General features: G+C 43.3%; 1 protein-coding gene and 1 non-coding gene across 2 annotated transcripts in view; both read left to right on the forward strand.

The window, feature by feature from the left end:
• Positions 1–19,362, forward strand: part of LOC124594396 (retinal guanylyl cyclase 2-like) — a gene marked incomplete at its 5' end in the record, with an annotated part of 448,596 nt that overhangs the window by 68,561 nt on the left and 360,673 nt on the right. The gene's annotated exons all lie outside the window — the stretch shown is intronic.
• On the forward strand, positions 15,749–15,821 carry Trnaa-cgc. The gene has a single exon. It is a non-coding gene; the product is annotated as a tRNA-Ala (tRNA).

Consider the following 19,362-nt stretch of genomic DNA (forward strand, 5'->3'; position numbering starts at 1 on the left):
TTTTCGATGTTCTGCGTCATAGGCAAAGCAGGTGTACTGAGTACGTTTGGCTCACACTGTAATTTAGAACACATTTCAACAGAGAATCTGGTGATACTGAATTCTCATACAACTGTCCATGGAACATGACATATTAAGTGCTGATCTGAAGGTCTCTACGAAAACTTACCTTCTTAAACCTGTAAGCTATCTCCTAAAAATACTGCAAGCGGTCTGACGCTACCTGAATGTCTGTACTGTACCAAAATAAATTCTCACTGAAGAGATAGCCCTGTTGAAGCCAAAAGTTTACTGCTACTGAACACTGTAAAATTCCATAGCCATACGACACCTCCCCATGTACCATGGACCTTGCCCTTGGTGAGGAGGCTTGCGTGCCTCAGCGATACATATAGCCGTACCGTAGGTCCAACCACAACGGAGGGGTATCTGTTGAGAGGCCAGACAAACGCGTGGTTCCTGAAGAGGGGCAGCAGCCTTTTCAGTAGTTGCAAGGGCAACAGTCTGGATGATTGACTGATCTGGCCTTGTAACACTAACCAAAACGGCCTTGCTGTGCTGGTACTGCGAACGGCTGAAAGCAAGGGGAAACTACGGCCGTAATTTTTCCCGAGGGCATGCAGCTTTATTGTATGATTAAATGATGGTGACGTCCTCTTGGGTAAAATATTCCGGAGGTAAAATAGTCCCCCATTCGTATCTCCGGGCGGGGACTACTCAGGACGACGTCGTTATCAGGAGAAAGAAAACTGGGGTTCTACGGATCGGAGCGTGGAATGTCAGATCCCTTAATCGGGCGGGTAGGTTAGAAAATTTAAAAAGGGAAATGGATAGGTTAAAGTTAGATATATTGGGAATTAGTGAAGTTCGGTGGCAGCAGGAACAAGACCTTTGGTCAGGCGAATACAGGGTTATTAATACAAAATAAAATAGGGGTAAAGCAGGAGTAGGTTTAATAATGAGTAAAAAAATAGGAGTGCGGGTAAGCTACTACTAACAGCATAGTGAACGCATTATTGTGGCCAAGATAGACACGAAACACACGCCTACTACAGTAGTACAAGTTTATATGCCAACTAGCTCTGCAGATGACGAACAAATTGAAGAAATGTATGATGAAATAAAAGAAATTATTCAGATAGTGAAGGGAGACGAAAATTTAATAGTCATGGGTGACTGGAATTCGGTAGTAGGAAAAGGAAGAGAAGGAAACGTAGTAGGTGAATATGGATTGGGGGTAAGAAATGAAAGAGGAAGCCGCCTGGTAGAATTTTGCACAGAGCACAACTTAATCATAGCTAACGCTTGGTTCAAGAATCATAAAAGAAGGTTGTATACATGGAAGAAGCCTGGAGATACTGACAGGTTTCAGATAGATTATATAATGGTAAGACAGAGATTTAGGAACCAGGTTTTAAACTGTAAGACATTTCCCGGGGCAAATGTGGACTCTGACCACAATCTATTGGTTATGAACTGTAGATTAAAACTGAAGAAACCGCAAAAAGGTGGGAATTTAAGGAGATGGGACCTGGATAAACTGACTAAACCAGAGGTTGTACAGAGTTTCAAGGAGAGCATAAGGGAACAGTTGACAGGAATGGGACAAAGAAATACAGTAGAAGAAGAATGGGTAGCTTTGAGGGATGAAGTAGTGAAGGCAGCAGAGGATCAAGTAGGTAAAAAGACGAGGGCTAGTACAAATCCTTGGGTAACAGAAGAAATATTGAACTTGATTGATGAAAGGAGAAAATATAATAATGCAGTAAATGAAGCAGGCAAAAAGGAATACAAATGTCTCAAAAATGAGATCGACAGGAAGTGCAAAATGGCTAAGCAGGGATGGCTAGAGGACAAATGTAAGGACGTAGAGGCTTGTCTAACCAGGGGTAAGATAGATACTGCCTACAGAAAAATTAAAGAGACCTTTGGAGAAAAGAGAACCACTTGTATGAATATCAAGAGCTCAGATGGAAACACAGATCTAAGCAAAGAAGGAAAAGTAGAAAGGTGGAAGGAATATATAGAGGGTCTATACAAGGGCGATGTTTTTGAGGACAATATTATAGAAATGGAAGAGGATGTATATGAAGATGAAATGGGAGAAATGATACTGCGTGAAGAGTTTGACAGAACACTGAAAGACCTGAGTCGAAACAAGGCCCCGGGAGTAGACAACATTCCATTAGAACTACTGACAGCCTTGGGAGAGCCAGCCCTGACAAAACTCTACCGTCTGGTGAGCAAGATATATGAGACAGGCGAAATACCCTCAGACTTCTAGAAGAATATAATAATTCCAATCCCAAAGAAAGCAGGTGTTGACAGATGTGAAAATTGCAGAACTATCAGTTTAATAAGTCACGGCTGCAAAATGCTAACGCGAATTCTTTACAGACGAATGGAAAAACTGGTAGAAGCCGACCTCTGGGAAGATCAGTTTGGATTCCGTAGAAATACTGGAACATGTGAGGCAATACTGAGTCTACGACTTATCTTAGAAGCTAGATTAAGGAAAGCATTTGTAGACTTGGAGAAAGCTTTTGACAATCTTGACTGGAATACTCTCATATTCTGAAGGTGGCAGGGGTAAAATACAGGGAGCGAAAGACTATTTACAATTTGTACAGAAACTAGATGGCAGTTATAAGAGTCGAGGGACACGAAAGGGAAGCAGTGGTTGAGAAGAGAGTGAGACAGGGTTGTAGCCTCTCCCCGATGTTATTCAATCTGTATATTGAGCAAGCACTGAAGGAAACAAAAGAAAAATTCGGAGTAGGTATTAAAATCCATGAAGAAGAAATAAAAACTTTAAGGTTCGCCGATGACATTGTAATTCTGTCAGAGACAGCAAAGGACTTGGAAGAGCAGTTGAACGGAATCGACAGTGTCTTCAAAGGAGGATATAAGATGAACATCAACCAAAGAAAAACGAGGATAATGCAATGTAGTTGAATTAAGTCGGGTGATGCTGAGGGAAATAAAATGTAGACTGGCAATGGCAAGGAAAGCGTTTCTGAAGAAAAGAAATTTGTTAATATCGAGTATAGATTTAAGTGTCACGAAGTCGTTTCTGTAAGTATTTGTATGGAGTGTAGTGATGTGTGGAAGTCAAACATGGACGATAAATAGTTTGGACAAGAAGAGAATAGAAGCTTTTGAAATGTGGTGCTACAGAAGAATGCTAAAGATTAGATGGGTAAATCACATAACTAATGAGGAGGTATTGAATAGGATTAGGGAGAAGAGAAGTTTGTGGCACAACTTGACTAGAAGAAGGGATCGGTTGGTAGAACATGTTCTGAGACATCAAGGGATGACAAATTTAGTATTGGAGGGCAGCGTGGAGGGTAATAATCGTATAGGGAGACCAAGAGATGAATACACTAAGCAGATTCAGAAGGATGTAGGTTGCAGTAGGTACTGGGAGATGAAGAAGCTTGAACAGCATAGAGTAGCATGGAGAGCTGCATCAAACCAGTCTCAGGACTGAAGACCACAACAACAACAACAACGACACCTTGGCAATAACCAACAGATAAATATATATTCTGCTTAGAGATGGAAAGGTATGTAAATAAGTGCTATTGATTTCTTATCACTTACCGAAATCTAAAAGATACAGTTCATTTACTTGAAATGCCATAATCTGTGTTACAAGAACCATATGGTGGCTATTTCACAGCATCACAAAAACATCGTTTATAAATTATTCTGAGTCCAACGAAAATGCAAAGAAATGTTAGGTGAACGAAGAACATATTCCCTCAGCAGTGTTATATATAAATCATCATACAGAGAAAACGAGAAGTGGCCCACATTAATTGATACTGCAAGTCCATCTTTGTTGTTCATAACGTCTCAGTAAAGACGAGAACCCCTCGCTTCAGGATGGTTCGCCATGGTCCCACTGCTGCAATTTTGCCTTTTATTTCCGGCGTCCGTGGACAGAAAAATGTTGTTAGTAACTGTCATTGTAATCTCACTTTTACAAACCCCGTCTGCTATCATACTTCATTCTCCAATCTTCTCAGTATATTTTAGAGCAGCTACAACTCTTAAAACACCTAAAAACACACATAACCGAAGAGAACTGAAGACAGAAGACATTAGGAAACTTTGTTCGTTTTCAGGACCTCATGCCATGTTCCAAGTTGGCCCCACTTCTCATTGGCTGAGCCACTGCTTACTCCAAACACCTAAATTAAGACAAATCAGCATAGCTGACTCAGGAGTGACCACGCAAATGTGGGTACAGATATGACAGCAAAGACTGCTCGCGAGTAACAAAGGTGTAAAACATGAGACATAAAACCTGAGCGAACTTCTAATCTCTCTAGCACATGTTGGAAAGACTGCACCAGCCGCACTCAATCAGTGCACTAACAAGAGTATCTACAAAAGTGTTTGTGCTATAATAAGACAGAAGTTAACCTAATTTATGTATAGAAATATCATGCGAAGAGAAAAAATACATTGTTACCATTCAATATAAACTACTTTTGTCCTATAGGGTATATGCTCCGTCTCTAATACCCTCGTCGTCGACGGGACGTTAAACGCTCATCTCCCGCTATTTTGCTGTGAAAACGGATCTTATCGCTGGAGCTGAAAATAATGAGTAGCGTTTTCATGCAATGGAGTTAGAAATTTTCAAGAGCTAGGTCTGCTAAAAAGTGTGCGGACTTCAAGTATATGATAAGATTCTCATTAAACGTCTTCCATCCATAGTGGATGAGCTGTTTATCATTGTATCACAGAATTAAATATTACTTTTCACTTCCGTATTTAGCAAGAACAGTAACTGCATCAGTGACCCCACAAGCGCTGTATTTATCTCACCTCCAAGATATCTCTATGTTGTGTACATATATCCCCCAACTTCTCACTGAAAACCGATTATAAAGATACAGCAAGTTGATCGATGTCTTTCTTCTTGGATTTTTGAATTCAGAAAGTAGAGATGAGACGGAAAAGTATCGGGAATTTTTATTCTTAAAGAATCTTTATTTATTCATCAACTTTGTCCCCTTCAAAGTAATCCCCCTCAGACATAATATGCTTGTGCCATCACTTTCTACAATCTTGGAAACATTTATGGAACTCACTTTTCGTTAAGGTGTTTAGCTCCGTCAGTGATTCTCTTTTTATCTTATCAGTGGAGGCAAAACGACGCCCTTCCATGGTTCTCCTCCGCCTCGGGAATAGAAAGAAGTTGCCAGAGGCCATTTCGGCGAATACGGTGGCTGAGGCAACATGACGATTTTGTTTTTGCCAAAAAATTACGAACAAGGATTGAGATGTGAGTGAGGGCATTATCGTGATAGAATTCCCACGAGTGGTTTTGCCACAATCCGGATCGTTTTCTTCGGATTGCTTCACGCAAATGGTACATAACTTCCAGGTAGGATTCCTTACTCACTGTACAACCATAAAATAAGAACTCATGATGCACTAACGGTCTGTAATCGAAAAAAGCCGTGAAAAGAACCTTCAGGTGAGATCGAACTCGTCGAATTTTTTTTTTTTTTTTTTTTTTTGGGGGGGGGGGGGCTTGGCTCTTCGCGCAGTTTCCATTGGGACGGTTGGGCATTGGTTTCGTCGCCATACCTGTACAACCACGTTTCGTCACCTGTTACAACCTTCTTCACAAGTCCTGAATTGTTGTCATCTTCATTCAGCAATTCCTGAGCGACATGTACGCGACCACGTTCTTGGTCCAAATTCAACAATTTCGGAACAAAGTTGGTGCCCAAAGCATTCGAAAACTATTGCTTGGCATGAGTCAAAGGATATGCCGACATCATTTCAGCAAATTCTCTCTGATAGTGATTTGGCGATTTTCCAAAACCATTTTCTTCACTTCTTCCACATTGTCATCATCAGTAATTATTGTGCTAGGGCGTCCAGACAGCCATCTCCTTGAACGTCTTCTCGACTCTCTTTAAAACGTTTATACCAACATTTCGAATATGGCGCTGTACTTTATTCCATTTTCAAGCAAAATTTAATGCAGATTCTTTGATCTAGCTTTTCCGAAAGTAAAAATTCGTGGAGCACTCGAAAACACGTATAACATTCTCGTCTGTCAACAATAAACTAAATATGCAAAACAGCTGGAAACGCAAACATACAACAGGGACATGTGCACCAACAATACTGAAAATCGAATGTATAAAGACCGTGAAATTAAAAAAAAAAAAAAAAAAAAAAAAAAAAAAAAAAAAAAAAAAAAAACACCTTACTTTCTGATCACACCTATGGTTTCCGCAAGACAAAATGAAGCAGATTTAACACAGCCTACGCTGCTCTTACCTGCAACTAGTGTAACTGCTGTTGATGATGCCAACGTGCTTGACATGCATTTTGTCCAAGCATGCACGAAAATACCCTTCGCCACCACACCGAAAAGCTTGCTTGTATGAGCATTAGTTTCGCTTTTGCTTTTGTGATTCAAAAAAATAAAGAACCGGGCAAGTGCGAATAGGAATCGCACTCTGAGGGTTCTGCACAAATTTAATTATGCATGTAGGTAGTTCATGTATTGGTTTCCATGAGTGAATTTTTATCAAAATATGTGATGTAAATGGCCTTGTCTCTTTACTGCATTGACTGGAGAAGCTTAAAATTTTTACAGCGCCAAGGCTTCGTACTCTAATACTTGACATAAATTTCGGCTTGATACCTCTACCCGTCCCTCAGAAAAATTAGTCTGAACAGACGGACAACAAAGTGGTGCTATAACGGCTCCGTTTTTACTGATAAAGAACGTAACACCAGAAAATTACAGATAAATCGTGATAATTAAATGGAGTACAGACTGGGTAATGAAACGATAAACGTCTTGCCACGTAAATTACCCTGAGCTGAAAACTTGTTCGCATAATTGGTGTAATTGTTTCACAATAAATAGGAAAACATACACTGATCAGCCAGAACATTATGACCACCACCTGCTATCGATACAAACCCGTTCAGGCGATAGCAGCGTCGTCTGGCGAGGAAAAACTGCTAGTCAGACATACACACGGCGCATGTAGTATCAGTGAGCGTGCTGTCCATGTGTAGAATTGGGAAGGCGCGCGATCTATCTCAGTATGACCAAGGGCAGATTGTGATGGCCTGGAGGCTCGACATGAGCGTTTCGGAAACTGCAAGACGTATTGGGTATTCGAGGAGGGCTCTGGTGAGTGTCTCAACACGATGCGAAACCAAGGCGAAACCACGTCCAGACGTCGTGGGGTTGGGCGCCACCACTCATTATACACTACTGGCCATTAAAATTGCTACACCACGAAGATGACGTGCTACAGACGTGAAATTTAACCGACAGGAAGAAGATGCTGTGGTATGCAAAAGATTAACTTTTCAGAGCATTCACACAAGGTTGGCGCCGGTGGCGACAGCTACAACCTGCTGACATGAGGAAAGTTTCCAACCGATTTCTCATACACAAACAGCAGTTGACCGCCGTTGCCTGGTGAAACGTTGTTGTGATGCCTCGTGTAAGGAGGAGAAATGCGTACCATCACGTTTCCGACTTTGATAAAGGTCGAATTGTAGCCTATCGCCATTGCGGTTTATCGTATCGCGACATTGCTGCTCGCGTTGGACGAGATCCAATCACTGTTACCAGAATATAGAATGGGTGGGTTCGGGAGGGTAATACGGAACGCCATGCTGGATCCCAACGGCCTCGTATAACTAGCAGTCGAGATGACAGGCATCTTATCCGCATGGCTGTAACGGATCGTGCAGCCACGTCTCGATCCCTGAGTCAACAGATGGGGACGTTCGCAAGACAACAATCATCTGCACGAACAGTAAGACGACGTTTGCAGCAGCATGGACTATCAGCTTCGAGATCATGGCTGCGGTTACCCTTCACTCTGCATCACAGACAGGAGCGCCTGCGATGGTGTACTCAACGACGAACCTGGGTGCACGAATGGCAAAACGTCATTCTTTCGGATGAATCCAGGTTCTGTTTACAGCATCATGATGGTAGCATCCGTGTTTAGTGACATCCCGGTGAACGCACATTGGAAGCGTGTATTCGCCATCGCCATACTGGCGTATCACCCGGTGTGATGGTATAGGGTGCCATTGGTTACACGTCTCGGTCATCTCTTGTTCGCATTGGCGGCACTTTGAACAGTGGACGTTACATGTCAGATGTGTTACGACCCGTCGCTCTACCCTTCGTTCGATCCCTGCGAAACCCTACATTTCAGCAGGATAATGCAGGACCGCATGTTGCAGGTCCTGTACGGGCCTTTCTGGATATTGAAAATGTTCGACTGTTGCCCTGGCCAGCACATTCTCCAGATCTCTCACCAATTGAAAACGTCTGGTCAATGGTGGCTTAACAGTCTCTTTACAATACGCCAGTCACTACTCTTGATAAACTGTGGTATCGTGTTGAAGCTGCATGGGCAGCTGTACCTGTACACGCCATCCAAGCTCTGTTTGACTCAGTGCCCAGGCGTATCAAGGCCGTTATTACGTCCAGAGGTGATTGTTCTGGGTACTGATTCCTCAGGATCTATGCACCGAAATTGCGTGAAAATGTAATCACATGTCAGTTCTAGTAAAATATATTTGTCCAATGAATACCCGTTTATCATCTGCATTTCTTCTTGTTGTAGCAATTTTAATGGCCAGTAGTGTAGATTTCGGACTTCGTAGGCTGGACAGACTGGTATAACAGAATAGGCAGCGAACTGTGGCGGGACCAGCATCAGATTTTCATGCTGGGGAGAGTATAAGTGTCTCTGAATACACAGTGCACCGAACACTCCTAACGATGAACCTCTGCAGCCGACGACCTGTGCCTGTGCCAAAGTTAACATCATGACATCAGCAACTACGACTGAAATGAGCACGCGACCTTGGGCATTGGGCGTTGGCGCACTGGCAAAGCGCTGTCTGCACTGATGAATCCCGATATCTTTTTCATCATATCGATGAAAAGGCAAGAAACCCTCTCCTTCCTGGAGAACAACTCTTTGACATCTCTACTGTGGGAGCTTTCCGGTGCACCATAACAGCCAAGGAGTATCGTACACTGATTTCACACCACGTACACTCCTTAACGACGATGGTGTTTCCCGACGGCAGCAGCATTTTTCAACAAGATAATGCGCCATGTCACAGGCCTATGAGTGTGAGTGAGTGGTTCGAGGAACACAGTGGCCACTTCCAATTTAAATGCTCGCCCCCAACTCGCCAGGTCTCAACCCGATCGAAAACATCTGGGATGTGATTGAATATGGCTTCAGAGCTCATCGCCCGCCTCCCCGGAATTTACGGGAATTACGTGAACTGTATGTGCAGATGTGGTGCCTACTCCCTCCAACGACGTACCAAGGCCTCATGGCTTCCATGCCACCACGCGTCGCCGCTGTTAACCGTTCCACAGGTGGACACACCAGCTATTAGGTACTTGGTCATAATGGTCCAACTGATCAGTGCACATGATCCTCCTATAAGCTTCAAAATTTTCGATTAAATAGCAGGATACAATGGCAGAAGCCCAAACACCACACGAAAGACCGACGGCAATACTGTGATTTCTTGCGTGCTGAAGGGGCAAATAGGGGTCTTTACACATCTGTTAAAGGAAAGAAATGACTTGCTTAATTTGTCCCTACCTATGCTGTATTTTCCGTTCTATAGTTGGTTCTAGGATAATTTTATCTTTCTCATAAAAATATGTTTGTGTAAGACAGGGCCAATTATTTCGTTAGTCGTGAAGAGCATTATGTACCTAACATCCCTCTTTGCCTTGTCTTCCCAGGCCTTCGATTTAATGCTGTTGAAACAAACCTAGCTTTCGTATACTCAAATAAACTTTTCAACCATATTGCAATCGATCTGTTTCTCATCGTCCGACATAGTGCCGCTGCGAAGGTTACCTCACAGCTGCTGTTTGCTTGTACAAGCCATCGCGTTGTCAGTACAAACACGTTGGTTTCTTTGCACAAGCTGTCGCGACAGAAAATCAATCAAGCCTCAAGCAGCTGGACCAGTAGGGATGGGGAATGAGAGCGCATGGCTCGAGACACTCGAGAACTTCTCGATGCTGCATTTCTCGCAAAGCGTGCTTCGTGAGACTCTCGAGAGTGTAAACACGCTTCTGACGTCACGATTCCGCGCCCCTCTGAGAGTCTGAGGCTACCAACAGGGTCGGGGTGCTTGCGGAATTGGTCGATCAGCTGAGTCATAAACTGAGTCTGTTCACAGGAATAGAATCGAGTAGTCTAGTGCATGTGCATCGCCATACAAAACAGGCACGAGTGAAACAGTAATTTCATTCGAGCTTATGCATCTGTTTAAAGCGAGAGGTGACGAGCTACACTAGACGTCGTACTTGTACTGTATACTAAAGAAACTGTAAAACAAATCATGAGCCTTGGAACATTCTCCTGACGTCATAGAAAGTAAAGTGCATCTGTTATTTGTTGCTGTTGTCATGTTTTGAAAACAGAAATATAATGAGCATGATACGCCATTTGTATCACGAAATATTTCAAGGCAGTTTCAACTAGTAGCTCTTTGTCTTTGTAGAATACTAATGCAAGTATGATTAATAATGATAGTATGTTACTCATTTTCTGGGGTAATGCTTTTTTTTATAAATTTTTTTCGGATAAATCCTGTTTATTGTGTCGCCATAAATACGATATACATTACACAAACGAAGTTACTTTCTTACTTACCTACGTCGCGCTCTATCATCTTCTACACTAATTTGCAACTTACATTCGGACACCTAAGATTTTTCGACTTTGGAGCTTATTTACGAGGAAATCATTGTGCACGCAAAAAAAAAATAAAAAAAAAATAAAACATTACATCAAATAAAATAATTGTTTAAGAGGCATTCATTTTTCACATGCACCAATTATTCGATACGTCGTTTAATTTTTTGGTAATAGCACCTGTGCTGCATGGACTGAATCGAAACATAAAAATTCTTGCTAGCACTAAGATAAATTCAGTTTAAGGTTGTATTTGGGTGAATTAAAAAAAAATGTTCAAATGCTCTAAGCACTATCGGACTTAACATCTGAGGTCATCAGTCCCCTAGACTTAGAACTACGTAAATCTAACTAACCTAAGGACATCACACACATCCATGCCCAAGGCTGGATTCGAACCTGCGACCGTAGTAGCAGCGCGGTTCCGGACTGAAGCGCCTAGAACAGCTCGACCACAGCGGCCGGCTGGGTGAATCACTCCGAAAATATAATATCAACATAACAGAGACGGTTGAGAGTCTTAAATTGTGACTTTACCTGCAAAAATGAGCACAGGCTAAATCGAGAACAATAAAAAGCTCGTTCTATCAATTTCAATGACTGCACTGTCGATAATCCACGCCCCGCAACAGAATTCGGGAAGTGGTTTCATCACTTCATTTATTTGCAACGTACTTCCTTTTAGAGAAAGATTCTAACAGGCGTCACAAATTTTGAACGTGCATATAAGAATATATTAGAGTGTATTCAGCTGTTCTGAAGTGTTGTACAGGAAACGCATTACAGTATACACTATCTGATCAGCACTATTTTACTTCAATTGAAGTTGGAGGGGTGGAGGGGGGAGAAAGGAAAGAGAAGGGATTACTGATCTCAGCTACACGCTGACATTACGCGGAATCAGCGGCGACGAGCGATAATGTGTACTGGCTAGGGATTACAGCCCGGGAACTCCTGCTTGCTAGGCAGGTGCGTTAACCACTGTGCCTCAGTCTGGAACCGCGCGACCGCTACGGTCGCAGATTCGAATCCTGCCTCGGGCATGGATGTGTATGATGTCCTTAGGTTAGTTACGTTTAAGTGGTTCTAAGTTCTAGGAGACTGATGACCTCAGATGTTAAGTCCCATAGCGCTCAGAGCCATTAACCACTGTGCCAACCGGGACACAGCGTTATCGCAACTGCACGGACTGTATCGGCACGCGTCACAGTCGACCACACTCCCACCGAGCGCCACCTATCCTCAGTCCCTGCCCATTTCCTCCATGCTCGCTACTCAGAGATTCCCGCAGGAGGTCGGACGTACTTGTGCATCTGCACTGAAGAAGGTGGATCCATTGGGCAACTAGGTGAATCAGTTATACGAATGTGTGGTGTCTGTTCTTTTGGGCATGTCCGGCAGAACAGTAACCACGCATTCTGCGTGGATTCGGCGTACCATTGCCAGCTAATGCCTGTCATAGAGGCAGTGCGTACAAGCACTGATGACCACTGATGTCAGCGAGACTTCAGAAAGTTAACAATGGCCACACTCTTCCGCCGATGTGTAACAGGCAGCACTAAACAGTCTGGCTGCCCATGGCCACATAGTACAACACTGGGAAGGACGGTGTCTGACCGTAGTCGCCAGCATGACCGAAGCTGAAGGGTTTTGCCCGCACTGGGCGCTGCTCTTCAACACTGTGAGCTGACCGAAATAACTGTGCAGTACCAGTGTAGCTGAGATGCTACCACCCCACACACGGACACGCGACCCGATAGAGAAACAAGTGTCACAGTAGGTAACCTGGCAGCGCGAAGTCATCAACTGCTCTGCATACATTCTTCTCCTCAGGTGCATGCCTGAAGCATCTGCAGTCGAAATCCGGAGTAGGTGGTTGGCTGCATCATCATGTACTGTAAACGTTCTCGTGGCCTCGAAGTTAGTGGCCGTCGTTGACTGTGTCGTTCACCATCCTGTACACACTTGGGTAGTGACTGAGAACATCTGAGCACAACTGAGAGACAGTCTGATGCGATTACTGTTCACGTGAGACAGACCGGCTGCTGTTTTCCCTTTACAGCGCTTTAGCTGGGGAACTATTGCAAGTCGGCGTTCTTGGCCACCAAAGCTAGGCAATGATGACTTCATATGGCCTGGTTTCCTCATCGTCAGTTCTTCAGGATTCCCTGCCTCTGCTGTAACTTCGGCTTTCAGAAGCGCCAGTGGATGTAGTCCATTGTGTCAGCGTACTGAGTGAGTGCTCCTACACTCTGAATCTACATTCTTACTCCAAAGTGCTCTGTCATCGAGATGACTGAACCTGGCCCTATGACTTCGTTTAGCGGCATCAACACAAGGCACTTCATTACTCCAGACTAGGTTGTGGCGCAACGAAAATGTCTTAATGTCTTTGGGGTAATAGCAGCCCATTCGTCCTCAACAGTTAAAATCAGCGAAGGTGGTGATGTTGAACGCTGGGATCTGGATCGAAGTAGATGTTCTGACTCATCCTAAAGGTGTTCAAGAAATGGCTCTGAGCACTATAGGACTTAACTTCTGAGATCATCAGTCCCCTATAACTTAGAACTACTTAAACCTAACCAACCTAAGGACATCACACACACCCATGCCCGAGGCAGGATTCGAACTTGCGGCCGTAGCGGTCGCGCGGTTCCAGACTGTAGCGCCTACAACCGCTCGGCCACCCCGGCCGGCCTTAAAGGTGTTCCATTGGATTCATGTGGGATTCTAAGTAGGATCGTCTATCTCAGGAATGTCACATTTCACAAACCATTGCCTCACAGACGCAGCGTTAAGACAGGGTGCACTGTCGTGCTCATACAGTCGTCATCGTCTCCGAGCAGTTCGTCCACTTTGCTCAGTGCACAATGCTTTAAAATATGTTTATATCTTTCCGCATTTGCCTTTGTCTTAAGTGCAATGATGGGACCACACCCTAATCACGAAAAACACCCCCATAACGTCCCTATTTCACGGTGGCAGTAAACATAATGGGGGTAATCTTCTCCAGGCATTCGCCAAACCCAACGCCTTCCAACAGATTGCCACAGGATGCAGCGTGATTCATCAGTCCATATCACTCGTTTTCAGTCATACACCTTCTAGTGGCGTCCGTCTTTATACGGCCTAAAGCATCTTTAACTACTGACTACAGAAATGTATAGCTTATACGTAGCTGCCAGACCATTGTACTCCATTCTTTTTAACTCCCTACGCACAGTCATATGTGCTAACGGAACTGAACTGTGGTAGTGCTTTGGAATGTACGAGTGGTTCCCTCCACTGATTTCACGCTATTGTTTGCAACATCCCTCCACAGTGCTCGACGATCTCTGTCCGTCACTACATCAGGTCTGATTGGTCTCGGTTGCACCTTCGTGTTACCTCTTCACAATCACGTCACCAATAGTCAACAAGAGCAGTTTTACAAGGGTCTAAATGTCTTTTACAGATTTATTACTTGATGACATCGAATGACTACGCTACGTTGAAAGTCACTCAGCTCTCCCAAAGAGCCCATTCTGCTGTTACTGCTCCCCTAGTGACAGCATAATACTACCCGCCTCCTTTTAGACTGGCGGGCCCGCGTCTTGTGACTTCTAGTCATCAGTTACACATTGCATAGGGGATTCTGGATACTGTTGATCAGTAGTTCAAATGGCTCTGAGCACTATGGGGCTTGACATCTGAGGTCATCAGTCCCCTAGACTTAAAACTACTTAAACCTAACTAAACTAAGGACAGCACACACATCCATGCCCGAGGCAGTATTCGAACCTGCGACCGTAGCAGCAGCACGGTTCCGGACTGAAGCGCCTAGAACATCTCGGCCACAGCGTCAGGCTGTTTGAGATACTCACGTCGATTAAATACCTAGGCGTAACATCGCAAAACGATGTGAAATGGAACAAGTACGTAAAGACTGTAGTAAGGAAGACGAATTCCCGACTTCGACCTATTGGCAGAATTTTAGGGAAATGTTCATCTGTAAAGGAGACTGTGTATATGTCACTAGTGTGATCCACTCTTGATTATTGCTGAAGTGTCTGGGATCCCCACCAGGTCAGATCGAAAGAATACATCGAAGCATTTCAGAGGCTTGCTGCTAGATTTGTTACCGGTAGGTTCGAAAAACGCACAAGTATTACGGAGATGCGTCGGAAACTCAAATTGGAATCCCCGTAGTGAAGGCGACACCCGTTTGTAGGAACGCTATTGAGAAAATTTAAAGAACCTGCGTTTGAAACTAACTCCAGAAGGATTCTACTGCCGGTAACGCAAATTTCGCGTAAGCACCACGAAAGTAGCAGAAATTAGGGCTCGTACTGACGTATATAGACGTTCGTTTTTCCCTCACTTTGTTTGCGAGTGGATTGGTTGGTTGGTTGGTTGGTTGTCTGGGGAAGGAGACCAGACAGCGGGGTCATCGGTCTCATCGGTTTAGGGAAGGATGTGGAAGGAAGTCGGCCGTGCCCTTTCAGAGGAACCATCCCGGCATTTGCCTGGAGTGATTTAGGGAAATCACGGAAAACCCAAATCAGGATGGCCGGACGCGGGATTGAACCGTCGTCCTCCCGAATGCGAGTCCAGTGTCTAACCACTGCGCCACCTCGCTCGGTTTTGCGAGTGGAACAGGAAAGAAAATGACTAGTAGTAGTACAACGTACCCCGCCAAGAGCCATATGGTGGCTTGCGGCGTATGTACATAGATGTAGATAACAGATATGTCAGTTTTCTTAGTACCACTGTGCTGTTGTTCTTACCTACATCTGTACTCCGCAAGCCACCTCACGGTGCATGACGCTGTGTACATTGAGATGACCCGTCCCGTTATAAGCCGTAATGCTTTCTTCCGCTGGTTACGTAAACCCTAATTTGGTGTAACATGTGTAACTGATTCCTCTCTTCCTTCAATAATTCCCACAGCCTAGTCGGTGTGTTCTACATTTGATAAGACGTACTTTTCCTTAAGTTTAAAACCGAGCGAGGTGGCGCAGTGGTTAGCGCACTGGACTCGCATTCGGGAGGACGACGGTTCAATCCCGTCTCCAGCCATCCTGACTTAGGTTTTCCGTGATTTCCCTAAATCGTTTCACGCAAATGCCAGGATGGTTCCTTTGAAAGGGCACGGCCGATTTCCTTCCCTAACCCGAGCTTGCGCTTCGTCTCTACTGACCTCGTTGTCGGCGGGACGTTAAACACTAACAACCACCACCACCACCACCTTAAGTTTAAATTTAAATTTAATTAATATTCTTCAAAGACTTCTTACGGTAATGTAAATGACCGTATTAATCGGCGGGACCACAACTCATATAAAAATTTCTACGTTTTTAGATGTTTTGTATTATAACTTGCAATATTCCGTTTCAAAGCAATGGCGCATTGAAAATTTGTCCCAAACATGTTACTATTACTACTAAATGTCAGTTAATAAAGGATCAACGACATAAGCCTTGAAGACATACTACAATAACAAATAAAGGAGATTAAAGCCACATGACCAAGGACTAGAGTAATGGATAATGTGGTTAATGGAGCCGAAAGCGGTATGTTCGAATCCCGCTACATCCTAATACTTTTTTCACCTTAATGTAGTTATCACATTCTGGAACTTACTTATGTATTTAACGCAAATATGTTCTTAAATATTCTATGTTGTTTATTTTTCCGACTAATTAAGGGACGAATGATGAAACAAATATTTGGCTATTTGCGAGTTGAGTGATTAAGAAGGAATCTAACAGAACTGGTTAAACTGCTGCGGATGGAACGAGGAGCAATAGCATTCATATTATTCTTTGTCACAAAGTCCATAGCAATCCCCGCAGTTGTTGATATTGCGTACGACGCCAAAATGACATCACGTTTGCAGACTTCTATTGTGAGATGAGCTTTACGCATGTAAGATTTGCTTTCCTGTTTCACTAAAACAATAATGCAACGACTTGATGAAATTCGACCGGCCACAGATGTTCTTTAACAGCTCTGCGACGTAACATCAAAATAAATCAGTTTAAACTATTTCCTTCTTAAATCTCAGTTAATATCTGATATGAGGATCTAAGAGTTATTACTCTTTCAAATTCCTAAGTTCACTTAAGTATGAAACACTTCTGCAATCGCAAACAGTTAGTAAGTAAGCTTCACAGATTCTATTTGAGTATGTAAAGTTAGCGAAGGTGTCTTGCCCACAGATTACTTCTGAGCGACCACCATTTTGCTATATCGTTCAAAGTTCTTTACCTTAAAAGAATTTAAGACTTCCAGTAATTTAACTTTTCCCAAATGTATTTTAGGCACTCCTTCACAAATTGGAAAAAAACATATCCTATATATTCCGACGTACTTCATATATTACAAAATTAATTTGTTCGTTGATAAGTTCAAAGCTGATTTCGATAATCAGTCCAAGATTAAAGTAGAAGATCTATCCCTCCCACATAGCATCAGTCATAGGCTTTGAGACGTTACCTTGTTGTAAGTCCATGTCCAGTTACCTCAGTATAGTTCGGTGGTACAATTACTACGCTTATCAATAGACGTAGTTAACAAACACTTATTTCCACTCCTTTTATGCACAAAATGTTGACAACATACAATGGACATACAAGCTCGAGGCCATCTGCAGAACTGATACATTTTCGTGTATTAGTTTCAAACTCCAGTTTTTTAACAATACACAAAGGTGCTGCTGACAATGATGTTCTCGCCTTGGCGGACCGTCGGCGCTTTCGTGATTAGTGACTCGCATTGTCCATCTGCTGCGTCGGTGAAAAACCGATGAAACACCTGCCAGGATCTCCTCCGTAAACATAAAACAGACAGAAAGCCATTTCAGTACACAGATCCCACAAATAAAATGACATAATTAAATCATATACTACTGTTGTAAGGTACCTGGTGTCGCTCAAGCGGAAAATAAGGACGTTACTGCTTACTAAACTCTGGAGCACCACAGCATCACGTGTCATTGTTTCCACTAGGCCTAAACTGCTATGCTTGATTGTTTTCAGCGCATAATCAGGGTCGTACTTATGGGGTGGGGAGCAGACCCCACCAAGGGCGCAAGCAGAGAGAGAGTGCAAAAATTGATAGAAAGACAAAAAGAACGATAGACGGTTTAGGAATTATCCGGGAGAGGTACCTGAGTCCTGTTACCCTTCTGTTCCTGTTCCTACCTTCTGCCAACAAAAAGAAGCCATTCCATTGGCATGCAAGTGAAAACGCACCCTGTAGTAGGAGTTTCCCTTCTACTTTCCTATTTCGTCAAAGCAGCATCATAAAGAAACTACCACTAACAAACGACGTCTATCGCTAACCTGGCTTATGTGACAACAGTGCACTTGGTTCACACAGCTGTTGCCAGCAAGGTTCGCTCATGTCCAACAACGGAGTTCTCGGTGCTGCTTCACTACGGTTACGTGGGATATCAAAGGTGAGAATGGATGATAAAGCAAATATACTATTTGACTGTAGACTTCCAATCTCTGCCGATTTCTGCCCGTTGAAGACTGGAGCGGGATAAGATCGTGGAGGAAGCAAGCAAAAAGATGGAGGAAATGTGTTATTTACTTGCCCTACATGCGTTAGTTTTACTGCTTCCAAGTTTCGGTTAATACGATCTGCTGTATAAATAAAAAAGAATTCAAGAATGCGACTGCTATGGCTGGCTGATAATATTGTTGACTCGGTACTGAGAATGTTACGCACCAGCTGTCAAATGTGTGATATTTTCACAGCAACATGTTTCGGGACTACGTTACCTCATTATCAACCGCTTGAAACTTGTATGCAATTAGACACGTCTGAAGTAAGATCGCAGCAGCAAATATGCTTGTCAAGACGCCGTTAATAGAGAACTTGACAGTCTAAAGTATATTGTCCGTAATAATGGATACAGTGTCGCGCTTGTTGAAAAGTTATACCAAGACAAAATAACAATGCCTCTTTGGAGTACACCCAATACAGCTTCTGTCGAGGAGCACAATTACATTTCTTTGGCATTTATGGGCAATTTTAGTTATGAACTGGCAAAACTTCTTCGGATCGTGGGCTCTCGTATAGTATTTTCCGCGGCTGCCAATCTCCGGTTTATGTAAATACATAATAAATCAACTAAAAAGAACAACCATTTGGCATCGGGGGTATATCTGCTGGATTGCCGCGATTGTAATGTAGGATATGTCGGACAAACAGGCAGAACCTTTAAAATTAGATTACAAGAACATTTCCTCAATAGATGGGGACAGGTAAAACAGAACTTTGCCTTTGCTCAACACCTTAAAGCCAGTGGCCATAGTCCTCCGCAAGCACGAAGTCTTTAAGATTTTGCATTTTGCACAAAATGGTAAAAAGTTAAACATTTTTGAAGAAACTGAAATATTTAAGCGTATGGAGGACAAAGATTTGTCCCTCCTGGACGACCAAATATTTGGCGCTAATCAGGCCTTTTTAGAAGTTATGAAATCGGTGTTATTAATGTAATTCTGGGGCTCTCCCATTTCTCCCTAAATATGAGCCCTTTTCCTCTCTGCCCTTATGTCGTCTTGTTAGCCAAGCCCTTAGAGTTTTTTGACTAGAAAATGATATTGCG

The sequence above is a fragment of the Schistocerca americana genome, chromosome 2 (genome assembly GCF_021461395.2).
Source record: "Schistocerca americana isolate TAMUIC-IGC-003095 chromosome 2, iqSchAmer2.1, whole genome shotgun sequence".
Taxonomy (NCBI): Eukaryota; Metazoa; Arthropoda; class Insecta; order Orthoptera; family Acrididae; genus Schistocerca; species Schistocerca americana.